The 19,869-nt window shown below is 41.9% G+C and overlaps 1 long non-coding RNA gene across 5 annotated transcripts in view; it reads left to right on the top strand.

The window, feature by feature from the left end:
* The window catches only part of LOC122811334, a 590,182-nt gene that overhangs the window by 561,168 nt on the left and 9,145 nt on the right, over nt 1-19,869 (top strand). For all 5 annotated transcript variants that reach the window (XR_006366238.1, XR_006366237.1, XR_006366239.1 and 2 more), the window contains one exon: nt 6,922-7,006. This is a non-coding gene — a long non-coding RNA (uncharacterized LOC122811334). The remainder of the gene's footprint in view (nt 1-6,921; nt 7,007-19,869) is intronic.

Here is a 19,869-nt window from a genome sequence, read left to right as displayed (position 1 = left end):
ACTTTGCTTTGTCCTGCCTTAAAGCATTTAACACAAGCTAGTTCAGAAATTATTGATTTTTGCTTGTTTGCAGGCAGAGATGCACTCTTTGTTGAATGCTTGCTCATGTATGTCAGATTTAAAGGTTGCTATTTATTTTAATAGTAAACAGTCTACTGAAACAAATAATATTTCAGCGTATTTTTGATCATTCTGAGATACCCAGTTTCTTAAGTTACTTTGGGGTGCCCTTTAAAATCACTTACAGCCAATATTTCCAAATGTTTTCTTACACTGATTATCCCAGGCTGTAACCAAACTTCAAAATATGCATTAAATCAGCCATTAGTGACCTTACTGATCTGTCCATAATGAATATCTAGTTGTGAAACTTCAAACACCTCAGATGAAGTTGCAGACCTAGCTAATGTTTCATTTTTTTTCAGTGTTTGATAATTATGTGCATGAGCATCTTCCATATCCGTATATACTTTTAGGGACTCACCAGTAAGATGTGAAGACATAATCCTGGCCCACTTCTCCTGAGGCCAGTTTTCCTTCATCACACATCTTTTGAAAGACATTAGGTATGCCTAACCTTGTCCTCTAATTCCAGCTTTTTCAGTGCATACTGGTTTTCAGAAAACACAGTAAGGCGGCTTGCTGAGTTACTAGGACATTGAGCTGTTGATGCAGGTTTAGTATGTGTTAACCAGTCAATGCACATTGTCCCTAGAGTGCTAGAGTAGCCTTTACCAAAGTCTCATGTAACTTTTCCATTTCTGTAACATTAGCAAAGGTAATTGCAATACACATAAAGGTATATTCTAGTTTTCTAACAAAAAAAAAAATTCCCTACTGTGATAATCCTATTTCCATCATGAATTCCCTTCTGGGCACAAACTTTGAGCTGGTCTTTAGAGTATCCCCTTTTTACTAGCATGAAAATCTTCTTCAGCACAAATTTGTATACTGGCACAAGAGTAACACAAAAATTGGCATGTTATTTTCTTGGACAGGTTTAGCGGAATCAGAAAAAAGCTGGACTCAAGTTTCCACAGTCAATAGTCATCTGATTAAACAATATTAGCAGTAGAGCATTCCATTTTAGGTGTGGAACTACTGTGAGAAAATTAATAGGCAGAGTGGGGGTAGTAAAGAATCACAGTTTACAGTTTCACAGAAAATTATATGTTATTGCCCACATTCTCCACCAACGCTGCAGCTTTGTTCAGTATGCAACAGAAAACAACTTTGAAAGAAATTGTTATCGATTTCTAAACAAAGTTGTATTTATATGGACAAAATAAAATATACTTTTCTTCAGCTTGGGCACAATATAAATCAGGATATACATCTCATGAGCATTTCTTCCAGTAAGCAGAACAAGTATTGAATGTAGAAACTGGTCCTACCTAGTGGAGTTCTGGTTATTGCTTTCAGGTTTGTTCTCACCCATACAGAAATAATAATTTACTCTAGTCCGTTAAGGCTTCAGAAGAATCTGTCAGAGATAATTAATTTTCCTCTTAAAGAAAACAGCTTCCCAAACACTGAATGGCATTTTCTCTAACACAGTTTATAGAAATACTTTAAAGTTATCAAGTCTCCTTCTTAATCCCTGAATATACTTTCTTTTACCCTTCCCCCAGGAATCTGTCATTCTCTAAAGCGTCTGTTTTGCATTTTGTATTCAGCAAAGGTCTACCTTCATTTCCATGGCACCCTCCCTTTCTTAAAGGTAACTCTAATTTTAGTTTAAAGATGTATTCCAGGTATAGCCACCATGTAACTAATCCTAATTAGCTATGTTCCCTCCACTGTAGTGCCACCTGCTCCCCCCATATATTTAATTAGAGTTATATGGCACTGCAGACAGTGTTCATTGTCTTTTCTTGCAGGTGAAATACATTTTTTTATTTTTTAGAAATAGTTTTGTGTACATTGTGATTTGTTTGGAGGAATTAGTCCCTGGATCTATAAGCATAGGCTGTACTTTTGCACTTACACAGTGCATGCTTTATATTTACTATGCTGTCCTGTCATGTTCACTCTATTATATTGCTCCCTACTCCCCCATATATTTAATTAGAGTGTATATGACAATGCAGACAGTGTTCATTTTCATTTTTTGCAGGTGGAGTACATTTTCTTTTTTATTATTAGAAATAGTTTAGAGCACTTTGTGAGTCTTTTGCAGGAATTATTCCCTAGATCCATAAGCACAGTTATACACTGTATGCTTTATGTTAACTATGCTGTCCTGTTATTACCATGGCTGATAAACACAGGTTGCAGCAATGATACTCAAAGTATGAACAAAACAAACTGTTTCTTAAACATGCACTGTGTATTTTTCATGTTTTCCCTAGTTTTGGTGTGGTTTATTTTGCTAAACTGCATATCAAAGCTAGCATCTTTTCTTGTTTGCTTACATATCAATCACTCACTCACTTTCAATGTTAAAGAGTAACTTAGGTATGAACATAGTTCTATGCAATATGCAGAAATAACTGCATTGAGAAAGTCTCATCCTGGACAACGTATTGTCTGCATTGTTGCCATCATTTTCTTAGCACTTACATTAATTATGCAGGAGACTAATGTCTCTGCACCTCTGTTAAATCTTACATACCGAACTCACATGTCAAGCTCTGCAGGAAACACAATGTAGTTTATTTATTTTATGTCACCCAAGTTTTTCACTATTACAAATGGGCCATGTTCACTGGCCCAACTTTCAACTATAGTTCAGCTGGTAGAAAAGGGAGGCATATACTGACACTACAACCAAACACTTTAAGGCTGTCTTGCTGTAAAACTCTGGTAATTTCCACAGTCCTTGTGTCATTGTCATTTCCATATCAACTATCATGCCAGTGCAGGCAGCACAATTGGTTGAAACTGTTATTTAGGTTTACATTCCCTTACAGACATGACAGTATCTGCTTCATTATAGTGCTCCCTGCTCCCCCAACTCTGCATCACGGCAAGAGTGATTCATAAAAGTATTCAGCACATTGCCCATTATTGTAGATGGCACTTCATTACAATGTATGCAAATGAGGGGATCTATTTCAGTGGGCACTCCCATGCGCTGCAGCATCATATCATCACTGCAGAGGACTGGGGCAGAGTGGTTAGGGTAGCAGGTTTGACTGCACCACAGGGGACTCCACAACTGGTAGCTTTGTTTCTACCAAACAAAAACATGTTCTCTGTATGCATCTGAAGAATATGTGCTGGCAACAGCTTAAAACAATTTATATATTTATTTTTTTATTTAACATTTGTTGACCAGGAAAGTCTGATTAGGACAGAGTCTATTTTCAGGGGAGGCCCAGGGAGAAACACTCCAGATGCATGTCTTTGGAATGTGGGAGGAAACTGGAGCACTTGGAGGAAACTCACGAGAATAGAGGGAGAACATGCAGACTCTGCACAGAAGGCACCCAATTCAAGAATCAAACCAGAGAATCTCTTGCTGTGAGGCATCATCATCATCAAGAGACACGATTTGTCAGAAGCACAATGATAATTTTTGGTACATGGTTCTTTTCTTGTAACTTATGGGAAACAGACCATACACATGTGCCTTTGTAATAATGTACTGAGGACAATGTTGACGTGGTCTATTTGCAATTGTTATTTTTGTTATTGACAAAAATGTATTAACTGTTGTTTTACTGTTTACTCCTTTTATTGTGGAGCTTTGCTCCCCAGACCTCTCCTGAAAAGGAGCAGCTTGTCTACCTATTCGGACCATCCCAGTAAACAAATGTAATAAATAAATACATTAATATACAATAAATGCACCATACATGAATTACTGTGGCTACAAAATTGTGTAAGACTACATACAGGGATATATGTCATTGTGTAGCAGTGTTTATTAATGACCCCAAGCTTTATGAGTTTGTATTGCATGCTTGCGCTACAACATAGAGAACGATGCTTATGAATCCTGCCCATATTTCTAGGAAAGTCTTTTTCTTTACTTTCAGTGGAGTTTTTGCATTGGGAAGAGAGCTATGTATTGAGAGTACGTTTTTTTTTATCTTGTACTTTATTTAATGGTGTGTGTATAATACCTCTCAGGTATACAGATTTTTGCAGAATGTCTAGATTTTTGCTTCATATTTTTGTTCTCTTTCTCATAAAATTGTGATTTTTCTGGCAAATCATTGAAGGTTGAAGTCAGAAAATAATGACAGATAATTTGAGTTTCAAATTTCATACCCTTCAGAAAATTCATGCTGATGCAAAACCTGATATTTTATCAACTTTCTAAGTTTTGTAAGAGAAATATTTAAAAAGTGTCCCTATTTTGGGGCCTTTGTCCCACCATTATTTACGGCTTTGTCCAGATTTCTTTATCTAAGAGGTTGAGAGGTATGATGCCTGTATAGTTATATAAATACATGCACACACTCACACACGCACACACACACACACACACACACACACACATATATATATATATATATATATATATATATATGGATGTACTACTATTCACCGAAAGCACATTTCACTGAAAACCAAATTAGTGTGCACTTTTCACTGAAAGCACAATTCACCGAAAACACATTTCACCGAAAGTATGCCCCCCCCACACCCCCCAATGCAGGGAGCGGTGCCCCCCACACCACCCCTTACTATATATACTAACTCCAGGGTCGCACTACAGGGGAAAAGGCCATATATCACTTTCGGTGAAATGTGTTTCAGTGAAATGTGTTTTCGGTGAATTGTGCTTTCTGTGAAAAGTGCCCGGTGAAATGTGTTTCAGTGAAATGTGCTTTCGGTGAATAGTAGTAGATCCATATATATATATATATATATATATATATATATATATATAATATATATATATATATATATATATATATATATATAATATATATATATATATACACACACACACACACACACACACACACACACACACACACACATATATAGATGCAGCCATATGTATATAACATGGTGCTGCAGAACACTGCAGCTTGATCATCATCACAAAATTATTGTAATCAATAATCAAAATACTAACACTGAAACACACGTAAGACATAGCAAACCAAAAAGTGCTTCCCTAAACCCCCACACCTCCTGCTAATTATATATATAAACTCCATGATTGCACAACAGTGGGGAAAGGACATTTTTCACTTTCCCACTCTTACAGCGATCTCACAGTGGTGTCTTTGATCAGGTGCTCTGTCAATCAAATGTAATAAGCATAACATATGTCAAACAAGTGACAAAGTAGCATATATGGAGGAACACAAATATTTAAATATTTATTTCTTTTGTGTGTGTTTGTGTGTGTGTGTGTGTATTTATATAGATAGATATAGATATAGATATAAATATATAGATAGAGCTATAGCTATAGATATTTACACTTGCATGTAAAAACCCACAGATGCAGCTTTCAACAGCCAAATTTTGAAGCTTAGCCTGAACCTATCCAGATCTATCAAATTCAAAATGCAGAGACAGGGCCCACCCCAGACACTGTATACCATTGCTGTCCAGATCTATCAAATTCAAAATGCAGAGACAGGGCCCAACCCAGCCACTGTATACCATTACTGTCCAGATCTATCAAATTCAAAATCCAGAGACAGGACTCACCCCAGATACTGTATACCACACTGTTGAGATGTATCAAATTCAAAATGCAGGGATAGGGCCCACCCCGCACACTGTATACCATTACTGTCCAGATTTTTTCAAATTCAAAATGCAGAGATAGGGCCCACCCCAGGCACTGTATACCATTACTGTCCAGATCTATCAAATTCAAAATGCAAAGACAGGGCCCACCCCAGACACTGTATACCATTACTGTCCAGATCTATCAAATTCAAAATCCAGAGACAGGGCTCACCCCAGATGCTGTATACCATACTGTTCAGATCTATCAAATTCAAAATGCAGGGACAGGGCCCACCCCAGACACTGTATACCATACTGTCCAGATCTATCAAATTCAAAATGCAGAGACAGGGCCCACCCCAAACACTATATGCCATTACTGTCCAGATCAATCAAATTCAAAATGCAGAGACAGGGCCAACCCCAAACACTGTATACCATTAAATATCTTCTCATGTCTATCCCTGCCATTTCAGTCCATCCAGTGTATTTCATTTACTCAGTATCAAGACCATGAGCTGGACCCTGCTAAACTCTACAAATATTTTCTAAATCTCAGTCACATCCCATATTGATCCCGACTCTGTTACAACTGCTCTGCTTTCCTTAAAAGTCTTTGTTTTGATTACATTCATAACGTTGACAGCACTGTTCAAAGCAGCGTACTTCAGATTTGGCCCATGGAGGGGTGTACCACAACTTATGTAAGAGAATTGTGATGTTCTACCTGTTAGTAGTACCTCTACCCATGTTTGTAATGTTATTTAGTGTACCCTCGCCAAGGCAATACCACAGTCTTCTCTCACAAGTCTGAAGGAGAGTCAACTTTGTTCCTAAGTAATGTATTTTGCTGCCTCTTAGTTTCTTTGCTAGCTAGGTAGGTAGGTTGTTCCAGTAATGCTTAGCTGCAGCCTCTATAAAAGAAGAGTTAAAAACAATCAAGAAATGATAAAGAAATCAAGTAGTAAACAATGCATACTGTAGATAAAACATTTATTATAATCCCATAATCCATTTCAACCTTACACTACTGTGCTATAACACAAAGTAAGGATAATAGAATTTCTGAGACAAACCATTGTGAAACAGCAGTTTCTCCTGTGCAGAAGACAGCTTGCATTATATTCTCTCATCAAGGATTCTGTATTCTGTTTTGTTTGAAAATGCTTGCAAGAGACTGTGGAGTGAAGTGAAGTGCACTAATCTGATTATACAAATATACTGTGACAGGAATTCAGAGACTCTAATGAGACAGTTGTGTTTTTTTGCCTTTAGGTGCTGGAGCAATAGTGGCAGCAATCGTGATAGGAATTATTGTCGTATTCACAATCGTCCTGTTTTCACTGAAATCATACAACAGGTATGGCAGATCAGTTTTAGGAATAGAAGAACTTTACTATAAATGTGTCTGTGCATGGTATGATTTATGCGTTTCAGCTCATAATCTGAATTAGCTGATGTAAGCAGTCTGCAGTCTGCTGTGAAAGGGGAATAAAATCCTATGTAAATGTCTAGCTCTCTCCCTCACTGTCATAGCTTTGGACAGGTGAACAAACGGCAGCTCAAAAAGGGCTGCAGGGTGATATACTTTGCAGAAGCATTTAACACATTATATGTATTACAATTTTTTAAAACACAAAGTCTCTGAAATTGCAGACTAGATTAGCTGTCACCAAAAAAGTACAGTTTTCCACGAATCCTTTACTAAGGCCATAAAACCTTGTGATATCTTCATTGGTGTGATGTCAATCATAGGTTCATAGGTTCATACTAGGCTATCTGCCCTAGGGCATTTATAAACCTAGCCAGAGTGTGTTTGGCTTTCGCCACCCATTTTAAATGAATTTTGCTATGCCCTTTTTCGAGGTTAGTATACTGTGCCTCTGTCTAACAGTGACACAGAAGTGATACCCGGGGTAAACCTACAATCTGCCATCCACTCATCAAGATTCCTCTTGAAGAGAGTCAATGAGGGACTCTGCCTAACCTGGACTGGGATTTTATTCCAAAGTGAAGGGAGCCTCTGGGTTATGAATCTGTCCCTCCAGCATGTCCTATTTATTTCAGTGCTGAGGTTCAAGTCTCTCGAGCGTAGCTCGATGGGATTTGGATTTTCTGAGGTGCAGCATGTCCATTAATTCCGGGTTGGACATGGCTTAATACGTCAGGCACAGATCGCCTCTGAGCAGGCGGTATGCCACTGAGTAGAGCTGGAGTTTCTTTAACCGGGCAGCATATGGCATCTGTTTGAGCCCTTTGATCCTCTTGGTGAGGTACTTTTGGGGTCTTTCCAGTTGCTGCAGGTGTCTGGTAAGGTACATCCCAATTATGGGCCTGATGAGGTATGAGTAAAGAGGCACGATGACCTCCCCTGATCTATATGTGAATCCCTTCATGATTAGGTGGGCTATATAAAATGTTTTTCTAACCACTGTCAAATGAGAGATTGCTATCAACTTGGGTCCCCAGGTCCCTAATTACTTCTTCTGTACTTAATGGATTACCACCTATGTGGTAATTTGTGGGCACTTTGTTTTTGCCAAAGGGGATGACTATACACTTTTTGGCATTTAGCTTGAGGCCATGGCTCTGGCACCAGTTGTCTGTTTCTATGAGGCCCTTTTGGAGGATGCTTGTGTCGGCTGGAGAGTCGATTATGGCACCCAGTTTGCAGTCATCTGCAAACTTGGTCAGCCACAGTCCTTCCATGTTGGCCTGTACCTCCGAGAAATATATACCGAACAAGAGAGGTCCCAGGACTGAGCCTTGTGGGATGCCACTTGTAACTGGTTTGGAGTCTGACATGGCTCCAACAATTCTAACCATGTGGGTTCTGTCCTTGAGCCAGTTTGCAACCCATCTAGTGACATAGGGGTTTATATTTAAGCTGGTGAGCTTATCTATAATGCCCGAGTGGGGTATTGTATCGAAGGCTTTTGCGAGGTCCAGGTAGGCTGTGTGGACCACCTTCCCCTCATCAATGGCCTTGGTGACTGTTTTAAAGTAATCAACCAGGTTTAAGAGGCAGGATCTGCCCTTCACAAAACCGAAATGGGTAGGATTCAGTCTCTGTAGGTCCCCAATATCTTTATTTATGAGGTCCATGATGATCCTTTCCATAGCTTTGCAGACCAAGCTAGTTAGGCTTATGGGCGATAGTTTCCAGGCTCCGTTGAGGCACCACTTTTGTGGAGAGGGACCACTGTTGCTGTACGCCACTCTTTGGGTACATATCCTGTAGTAAGGCTGAGATTGAACAGTAGTTTTATGTTTGGGTTTAGCTCTTCTTGGAGTTCATGTAGGATGCAGCCCGGGACACCGTCTGGTCCCATTGATGCTGTGTTTTTTGCTTTGGAGAGGGCGGCTCTTACCTGAGCATCTGAGATGTCAGGGGGGCAACAATCTGCTGGGATAGATATTTGCCCTTTTGGTGGGGAGGGGGGGAGAAGTTTGCACTGAACCTGTCAGCTAGGATGTTGGCAATGTCTGTGGGTTCGGTGTATATTTTGTCATTTTGGACTAATTCTGAGCATATCTGGGAATTCCCACCCAGGTTTCTAACATAACTAAAGAAAGCCTTGTGATTATCCTTAGTGTCCTGTTCAATTTTTCTCTCAAAGCTGGCCTTAGACAATTTTATGAGTGCCCGTAGTTTTTTGCTAATACTGATCAGTGATGCCTTCCCTTTTTGGGATTTTGCTCTTATCATGTAGTAGCTTCCTCCTTCTATTGTATAGTTTGTTTATGGCTGGGGTCCACCAGACAGGACGTCTGCCTCTGGAGGATTGGGTCTTGGTTTTATTTGGGATTGCATGATCCATGCATTCCTGAAGGTGTTCATAGAATGCGTTTATAAAGGATTCTGCGGTCTGGGCCGTATTTTCCACAGGCCCGGGGGCTTTGAAGGATTCCACCTCGGTTTTGAGGAGTGTGAAATTTGCTTTAGAGAAGTTTTTCACTGTGGTTTTCTGGGCAGGGGGTGGGGTCGGGATGTGAATATCCAGTGAGATTAGTTTATGGTCTGATCTTACCAGTGAGGGATACACTTCTGGTCTGGAGCATAGAGTCCCCATGTTGGTGATGATCAGGTCCAGTATGTTTTCCCCTCTTGTGGGAGTGGTAACAAGTTGTTCCATAGCATTTGAGTTTATAAATTCTAGGAACCTTTGGGCTAGGGTGTTGGAGCTAGAGTAATGCTCCCAGTCTATGTTTGGGTAGTTGAAGTCGCCCAATATAGTGGTATTTGGAGAGACCTTCATATTTTCCAGTGTTCTCAGGAAGGCCGAGTGTGGTTCCTGGGTTTGGGAGGGTGGTCTGTAGCAGGCTATAAACTGGAAGGCAATTTTACCCACTGTTAGTTGCACATGGATAGTCTCTGATGCTTCGTGCTGTGCCACCAACCTGGAGGTGTGGGTATATTTGACGAATATTGATACTCCCCCTCCTTTTGTGGTTCGGTCCAAGTTTTGGGGCTGAAAAGCATGGTATGAGGTATAACCTGGTAGTGCTGGGGTGCTCTCGGGAGCCTTGAACCAGGTTTCTGTTACTGCACAGATATCGATGTTCTCCATGCTAAGGAGAGTTTCAAGTGCGTGCATCTTGAGGTTTAGACTTCTGGCATTGAGTAGCATTACTCTTAGTTTCTTATCCCTTGTGATACCTATGGAGGTGGGTTTGTCTTTTGAGCCTTGCCTAAAAAAGGCACTATGGAGGTAGTAAGAGCCTTTGCCAATATCCAAAAGCCCAGGGGTGACAGGTGCAAGCCATCCCTAGCGAAGCATCGTGGCTTGTCGAGCATGTCATCCCAGGCTGACAGGCATTGGATCCCCTTTGAATGACACCAATACTTAAGCCAATTGTTGAAATTGATCATCTTGTCTTCATATTGTGGCATCATTCTTAGTGAGGGTAAGATGCTACTCAAGGTCAGGGTCATACCGGCCTGGGCCACATGCTCAGAGAGCTCCTCTATGTCTCTTTTCATGTAGTCCAGGGAGGTATGTCTCAGGTCATTCACACCAGCATGGACAATGACTGAGTCATATTTGTACTTGCCTTGGAGTGACCTGAGTGCTTGTGTTATGTGGTGGATCCTAGCGCCCAATAGGCAGCTCACCGTGACCTTCTCCTTGTTCAGCCTGGTGAGCGGGACGTCAGTGTGCCTGACGATAGAGTCACCTATTAAAAGTGTATCAGGTGTGTTGTTTAGCCTTAAGGGCTGTGACTGTTCAGCACACTGGCTTTGTGAGCTATGTGTTGCACGTGTTTTGTTTTGGGGTAGCGGTTGCTTGGGTGTCTGCTTTGGAGGTCTCTGCTGCTTAGGCAGATTTTTATTTAGAGCCTCTGAGTATGTTTTTGTGTGTTTATGTGTTTGGTTTGCTGTCGTGGTAGGTCTATGTGAGACTGGAATTGTACTGAGTGTGGTTTCCTTCTCCTCCTGACTGGTTACGCCAGTACTGAGTTGAGAGAGCTTAGCCTCCAGTTTGGCTATATGGTTGCATCTCTCACATGTGTTGGAATTTGTTGGGAGGAGGCGAGGGTTGTCTGTGTACATGAGGCAGTTGTAACATTGCCTCAAGATTCCCAGATTCACTAGCTGGACTGGAGAGCTTGACAACTGACCTTTGGACATGCTAGAATAGTATTGGGAATTCCTTTATAATTAAAAAAAGGGCCATTGGGGAACAAGGTACTCAAGGGGAGTTTGTGAGGGTGTAGTGCTTTTAATTTTTTAGTGCTGACTTATATAATTGCTTTAGTGAGCAAGTGCCAGGTAACTTAAATGCAATGTGTTACAGGTAACTTAAATGCAAAAACAACAAACAGTAACTTTCTTTCAAGTGAAACAAGGAAATAAGTACAGTAAGCAATGCAGATATCACTAGGGATCCACAGAAGTGCTGAAAAGCCGCGTTTTAGGTGGAATTAGCGTTTCAGGGAAATAAGAAGCAAACAAACAACAAGCATACAAACAAAGCTAGATTCAGCAGGCCTGGATCTAGTCTATGCTACAGCAAACAAGGTGTACCAATTTCAGTAAGAAACAATTCAAATATGCAGGCACTATAAACCTTTAACCAGAAATTCCCAGCTCAGAAGGGCAGAGTCCAGCCTCTCCTCCCACAAGAGTGCAGACCACGAACCTTCTTAATGTAAAATAACTGGCCTGAAGCCCAAGTGCTTAAACCAGAATTAATACACTTTTAGAATAACAGACACCATCATCAATCCCCTTTTTATGGATTTACATGAGGTGAGAGTTTTAGGTTCATAGGTTCATAGGTAGGTACTAGGCTATCTGCCTGAAGGCATTTATAAGCCTAGCTGGAATGTGTTGGCTTTCGCCTCACCCTTAGATTAGTTCCCTGTACCTCTGTCCAGTAGAGCCATTGATGTTATCCCCAGGGTAAACTTTCTGTTTCCCATCCACTCATCAAGGTTTCTCTTGAAGAGTGTTAGCGAGGAGCTCTGCCTAATGTAGATTGGAATCTTGTTCCATAGCATGGGAACTCTCTGGGACAGGAATATATCCCTCCAGCATGTCCTATTTATTGTTGTGGTGTGGTTTAGATCCCTGGAGTGTGTGGCTCGAGGGGATATGATTTTCTTTAGGTGGAGCATGTCCATCCATTCTGGGTTGGACATGGCCTTGTATGTCAGGCATAGATCACCTCTGACTAGGTGGTATGCAACCGAGTACAGCTGGAGTTTCTTCAGTCAAGCTGCACAGGGTATCTGTATGAGGCCAGTGATCCTCTTGGTGAGGTACTTCTGTGGTCTTTCCAGCTGTTGCAGGTGTCTTGTAAGGTACATCCCAAATGGGGCGTTGTACTCTATGTTGGGTCTGATGAGTGATGCGTAGAGGGGCACAATGACCTCTTTTGATCTGGATGTAAACCCTTTTGTGATTAGGTGGGACACAGAAGGATTTTCTAACCACTTTGACAATGTGATTATCAAAGGACAGATTACTATCTACTTGGGTCACCAGATCCTTTATTACATCTTCCGTATTTAGGGGGCTATTACCTATGTGGTAGTTTGTGGGTACTTTGTTTTTTCCAAAGGGAATGACTATGCACTTTTTGGCATTTAGCTTGAAGCCATGGTTTTGACACCAGGTATCTGTCTCAGTGAGACCTTTTTGGAAGATGTCTGTGTCAGCCGAAGAGTCAATTATAGCCCCTAGTTTGCAGTCGTCTGTAAACTTGGTCAGCCATAGACCTCCTGTCCTTGCCTGTACCTCTGAGAAGTATATGCCAAAATGGAGGGGTCCTAGGACTGAGCCCTGGGGAATGCCACTTGTAACCGGTTTAGAGTCAGACCTAGCTCCTGCAACTCAACCATGTAGGTTCTGTCCGTGAGCCAGTTGGCAACCCATCTTGTGATGTAGGGGGTTATGTTCAGGCTGGTGAGTTTGTCTATAATACCAGAATGGGGAATAGTGTTGAAGGCCTTTGCGAGGTCTAGGTAGGCTGTATGGACCACCTTTCCCTCATCTATAGCCTTGGTAACTGTCTCAAAGAAGTCCACCAGGTTTAGGAGGCATGATCTGCTCTTAACAAAGCTGAACTGGGTAGGGTCCAGTGTCTGGAGGTTCTCAATGTCTTTGTTAATGAGATACATGATGATGTGCTCCATAGCCTTGCAGACCAAGCTAGTCAGGCTTATAGGGCGATAGTTCCCGGGGTCTGTTGTGGCTCCACTTTTGTGGAGTGGAATAACCATTGCTGTGCACCACTCTATGGGCATGTAGCCTGTGGAGAGGCTGAGTTTGAACAGTGTGTTTAGGTGAGGGGTTAGTTCATCTTTGAGCTCATGTAGGATGCAGCCTGGGACACCATCTGGTCCCACTGATGCTGTTTTTTTGGCTTTGGAGAGGGCTGTTTTAACCTCAGTGTCTGTGATTTCAGGGACACTACATTCTTCTGGTATGGGTATGGGCCCTTTTGGGGGTGAGAGGGGGTGAGGTTTGCACTGAACCTGTCTGCCAGGATGTTGGTGATATCGGTTGGTTCAGTGTATTTTGTGCCATTCTGTACTAACTCCGAGCAGATCTGAGAATTGCCACTTAGATTCTTGATATAGCTAAAGAATGCCTTGTGGTTATCCTTGGAGTCCTTGGCAATTTTTCTTTTGAAGCTAGCCTTGGATGATTTTATGAGAGATCATAGTTTCTTGCTGATACTGATCAGGGATGTCTTCCCTTCTTGGGATTTTACTCTTTTCTGTACTAGTTTCCTCCTTCTATTGTATAGCTTGTTTATGGCAGGGTTCCACCAGACTGGTTTCCTTTTCTTGGAGGAGTGAGTCTTGGTTTTGCTTGGGATAGCATGATCCATGCATTCTTGTAGGTGCCCGTAGTGTGCATTAGTAAAGGATTTTGCAGCTTAGGAAGTGTTATCCTTTAGCATGGGGGCTTTGAAACTTTCCACCTCGGTCTTAAGTAATGTGAAATTTGGTTTTGAAAAGTTTTTCATGGTGGTTTCTTTGACTGGGGGTGGGGGTGGAATGTGGTTATCCATGGTGATTAGTTTATGGTCAGATCTAACCAGCGAGGGGTTGACCTCTGATGTGGAACACCGGTCGCCCATGTTGGTGATGACCAAGTCCAATATGTTGTCACCTCTGGTGGAGCTGTTGACCAGTTGATCCAGGGCATTTGAGTTTATAAATTCTAGGAAATCTTGGGCAAGGGAGTTAGTACTTGAGCAGTTCTCCCAGTTAATGTTTGGGTAATTGAAATCACCCAACATCGGGGTGTTTGGTAGAACCTTTATGTTTCCCGGTGTTTCCAGAAATGCGGAATGGGGGTCCTGGGACATGGTGGGTGATCTGTAGCAAGTCACAATTTGAATTGTAGTTTTGCCCATTGTTAGTTGCACGTGGATGATCTCTTAAGCATTGTGTTGTGCCACTAACCTGGAGGTGTGGGTATCCTTGATGAATATGGATGCGCCCTCGCCTTTTGTATTTCGGTCCGGGTTTTGTGGCCAAAATGTATGGTATGAGTTGCAGTCTGGTAGTGCTAGGGTGCTCTCTGGAGCCTTAAACCAGGTTTCTGTTACTGCACATATATCGATTTTCTCCATATTGAGGAGTGCCTTGAGTTTGTGCATTTTGATGTTTAGACTTCTGGCATTGAGTAGCATTACCCTCAGTTTTTTGTTACTTGTGCTATTTACAGCGGTGGGTTTGTCTTTTGAGCCTTACCTAAATAAGGCACTATGGGGGTGGCAAAAGCCTTGGCCAGTATTCGAAAGCCTAAAGGTGACAGGTGCAAGCCATCTCTAGTGAAGCAGCGTGGCTTGTCGAGCATGTCATCCTAGGCTGACAGACACTGTTTCCCCTTTGAATGACACCAGAAGCTTAGCCAATTGTTGAAATTGATAATTTTTTCTCTATACCATGGTATCATTCTTGATGATGGCAGGATGCTACTCAAGGTCAGGGTCATACCGGCCTGGGCTACGTGATCATAGAGCTCTTCCATGTCTCTTTTCATGTAGTCCAGAGAGGTACGGCTCAGGTCATTCACACCAACATGGACAATGACAGAGTCGTATTTGTACTTGTTCTGGAGTGACCTGAGTGCTTGTGTTATGTGGCAGATCCTGGCACCCTACAGGCAGCTAACAGTAACCTTCTCCTTGTTCAGCCTGGTGAGTGGGATGTCAGTGTGCCCGACTATACAGTCACCTATTATTAGTGTGTTGGGTATGTTATTTTGCCTTAAGGGCTGTGATTGCGTGGCACACTGGATTTGTGAAGTATGTGTTTCATGGTTTGTGTTGGGGGGTGGAGGTTGCTTGGGTGTCTGCTTTGGGAGGTCTCTGTTGCTTTTGCAGATTTTTATTTAGAGCCTCCGAGTATGTCTTTGTGTATTTATGTGTGTTTTTTGGCGGTGCTGGTTTCATAGGTCTGTGCGAGACTGGTGGTGTGATGCAAGTAATTCCCTTCTCCTCTTGACTGTCTGGTCCAGTCTTGGGTTGAGAGAGCTTAACCTCCAGTTTTGTTGTATAATTGCATCTCTCGCATGTGTTAGTGTTTGGTGGTAGGAGGAAAGTGTTGTCTGTGTACATGAGACAGTTGTAACATTGCCTCAAAATGCCCAGATTCACGAGTTGGACCAGAGAGTACACTTGAAACTGCCCTTTGGACATGCCTGGATAGGTACAGTGCACTGTTTTACTGACTGGTATGTAAGGTCAAATAGAGAGCCTTGTCCTTCTTTACAGTATAGGGGGGTCTAGTGCTAAGGTTTAGTGCTTGCTATGAGTTTTGAGCAAGTGGCAGGCTGAGAAGTGAATAGTTTGAGTGCTTAAGTTGAAAGTGTGTCTAGTTCCAAGGGAAAAATTGAAGAGTAGTCTTTGTGGAACCAGGAATAGTTATACCCTAGCTAACCAGCGCTGCCCAGCGGGCCTGCGCAAATGTTTTATAGCAGGGAAATGAAAGATATAGAAATTAGCCCAAAATGGCCAATAAACTATTAATTTCTGGGCTGAAACCACTCCTCCAGGGACAGATAAGCTGCTCAAAGCACCCCTCTCTCACAGGTGAACAGAGAAACTTCCTTCTATCCAAGTAAGGTATGGGCAAACACAGAAACTTGTAACACAGCCCTGAAGTCAGCACTAACCTGAAAACTGGACTATACTAGCTTAGAAAGGCAGGAAAACAATTATTTTTTTAGAAAATAAAGCCGATACAATAAAAAAAACACTTTAAATGCACAGAAATGGCTATCACACTTGAGTGTGTAGCCTACAACAGTTAAACAGGTAATTTAAACACAAAAATGACTTTGTTAAAGTGCAGGCAGTAAAATAAGTACAATATGTAGCTGAAACAAGCTTTTTAAATCACAGAAACTCTAAAAAACTGGCATTTATGTGGAATTAGCTAAAGGCAGCAAGAAAATGCAGAAAAATTATACTTAATCACTCCAAAGTCTCTCTTTTGTCTCTCTCTGCTGCTGTAGAACTCTGCAGGGCACCAGGCAGGAGCTTGCTGAGCTGTATACAGGTGCAAAAACCTCACAAATGTGGGTTTTATAGCAGGGAAATGAAACTCTTGCCATCTCCCTCAATTCAGACAAGCTATCCTACCTTCTTCAACAGGTCTTCTGTCATGCAGTGCAGCTGTCTCTTAGTGGACATCCTTGTTTCATCTTGCCTTCTTCCCGTCTTTCCCAAATCTTTCCAAATTTTCTTTACCAAACCATAATCTGCTTTCCTGCACACAGTTGCTAAAACCACCTTAATCTGTCCTATTTGACCTGCTCTACAACTGGGAGGCACTTTGCCTTCTTTGATGTCCTCATTTCTTCATTTGTCCAACATCATGCATCCTACTACTCATCTCCAGCACTTCATTTCCATCACCTCTAGCTTCCTCAGCTTCTCTGCTTTCACTACTCAGGTTTCTGTACCACACAGAAACACTAGTCACACCACTATTTTATAGCTTACTTTCCCACTTCTTTGGCAGTCTTCTGTCACACACCATCCCTGAGCTTTGATCTCTTCATTTAGACTTCCTTTCCCCCGACTACACCTTCCTGATACTTGAAGCTGTTAACCCCTTCCACTATCTTAACTTCTATCTCATTTTCAGCTGCTTCTGATTTTTTTCATTGCTTCCATGACTTTTGCCTTCTGTACCCAGTTTCACCCCATGTGGTTTCAGTTTAGCTTTCCATTCCCCTAGCGTTTGCTGAATTTTCTGTTCAGTCTACTTGTAATGTCACGTCATCTGCATACAGCAGCTTTGTAGATCTGTCCCCTGTGGTCTGTTTGCTAATATAATCCATCACCACCATGAGCAGAGGTGAGCTTAGAGCTGAACCTTGATACACACCCACTCCTACTAGAAACCCCTCAGTGAATCTGAACACCAGAGTTGTATCAATGAGTCCTTGAACACAGCCTGCACTTACTTAGTCATTGTTTCTCGACCTTCACACCATCACAGGACTGCCCAATCACTTTTCTTGCGAACTTGTCATATGTTTTCTCCAAGTCTAAGATTGCATATTTGGGCTTTTTCTTCATCTCCATCTTCTCCACTATTCACCTCACTACAAACATCGGGTCACTTGTGCTTCATCCTGATCTGAATCTGAATTCCTAGTTTCCCATATGACTTTCTACTAGCCTGTATATTCATTTATCAATCATCCTCTTTATTAATTTCATGTAGTCTGGCAGGGGGTTACCCACAGTTGAGAATGTCCCCATTTGTATTATTGTACAATGGTCCTAAAATGCTTACTCTTCAGCTGTATGTGTCTGTGGAGGAAACAGAATATCTGATGTTTTCTTATTATTTTGGCTTTGAAGGAGTAACATGATTTGTGTAAAGCAACGTGGGATGTTTCACTGTCTGGCTACTGTTCATGTGGAACAAAATGTAAACTCATTACATAGCCATCATTTTGATTGCAATCAGACAACTAAAGTGCACAGAGAAATGGCTATAACTGATGGGTGAGGATGGGACCTGTCTGTGGTGAAAGTAACTGGTCCTCTTGCTCTTTGCTCAGTTTAAATAGTCACAGATTGGGGTTTATAACTCTGGTGCACATTTGTGAGAAGTAAAAATAGAATATTTTATTATTGTGATTTTTTATTTATATATGTGTGTATACATGCATTTCTCCACAATTTCGTGTCTGAGGTGTACACAGTTAAGTGGATGTAACTGACAGGCACACAGACCATCTGTGGATATAAGTGGTTTATCACTGCTGATGTTTAATTACTGTTAAACAGTAGTTATTGATCTGGTGTAACTGTGCAGTGTCAACAAAAGTCAATGTATTTGCTAAAATTAATATAAAACTAGTATTGCTATGGCTTATGCTTATATAGGTGGGGGAGAGATTACAGTCCCCCGGATTCATGAACCTTGCGCCAGGCGCCAGCATAGCGTCGGCGTTATAACGCCAAATATGGCTGCTGAGCGATTCAGGTATGAATGAATTCCACGTGCACTACCGGCGTGCGCCGGACCGTCTCCGCCCCCAGCTTAGGTATGCAAAACACACTGTGTGCGGTATTGCACCATGCAAATGAGGGCAAATAGCGATCCACGAAGTAAGGGCACGGCAATGTAAACCAAAAAAAACAGTTTACATTTACCCAAACATGACCGAGGAGTAACGGAAGGCTGTCAAAGTCAGGTATCATATAGGTGCAATATGCCAATGTGGAAAGGCACCGAGAATGTCCAAAGAAAATATGCACAAAATGTAAAAAAATGACATAAATGGCACGTCGTAGAAAGAACAGCAGACCCGGGATATGTGCACAGAAGTTGCAAAGCAATGAAATAATATGACAATGTCCTAAAAGAGCAGTATAACACACATCAGCTGCACAGCCACCACACACCATAGTATGTATGTAAAGCTTCAACCCCAGCACAATGGTTGTCAAGGAGTGGTGGCGGTGTTCGCCCGTAACCATGTATTAGTAGTCAATTCCATGCAAATGAGGCAGATAATAGTGAATCGCAAAAGCGGCGGTGTAAGGATGGAACAAACGGCGAGCGGTACTACACCGAGGAGTGGCCTACGAGATACATGTCAACCACAGAGGGGTGTGCCACATTTGGAGGAAGGATATTGGAGGTCAGCAAATCTGGGCTGTACAATGCACATCACAGCATCAGGACTGGCGTGTTAGGAAATAGATGCGCTGAGAGTACATAATGCGCGTACAGATGCATGTGCGAGGATGACTACGTTCCCTAAACCAGTCATGTGACGGCCTCCCGTCAACAACCACGGATATAGGAAGGTAATCGGAGAATACGAGGAAATGCGGAAGCAGTGTAAATGGAGCCGTAATGAGCAATCAACACCAATCAATCCAGGAAGGGCAAGCGGCAGCTGATAACTCTGCATGCAGACTCCTGCATAACGGGAAGGGAGGCATATGAATGCAAAGATAGTAGGGGATGTAGCAGAAATGCAAAGAGCAAATAACCGAAATAGCACAGCCAAGTACAGAGGTAGCATAACTGCGGCTGCAGATAAAATTCATCATATGCCATGTGCCTGCAGGATGCAGTAATGTAAGATGCAAAGCCAAGGCAATGCAGGCAACTGTAATGTAACACTACAGGCAGTACCGTTGCAGTTGCAACCGTAAAACCACGGAAATAAGCCATGGATACGGCTGCACAGAAACACCCAATGACATCACCGGGTATACAGCA

This window comes from Protopterus annectens, chromosome 1.part1 (genome assembly GCF_019279795.1).
Source record: "Protopterus annectens isolate FY-2018-M chromosome 1.part1, PAN1.0, whole genome shotgun sequence".
Lineage (NCBI taxonomy): Eukaryota > Metazoa > Chordata > Ceratodontiformes > Protopteridae > Protopterus > Protopterus annectens.
Note: the sequence above shows the minus strand (reverse complement) of the source record. Positions and strands in the feature narration are given on the sequence as shown.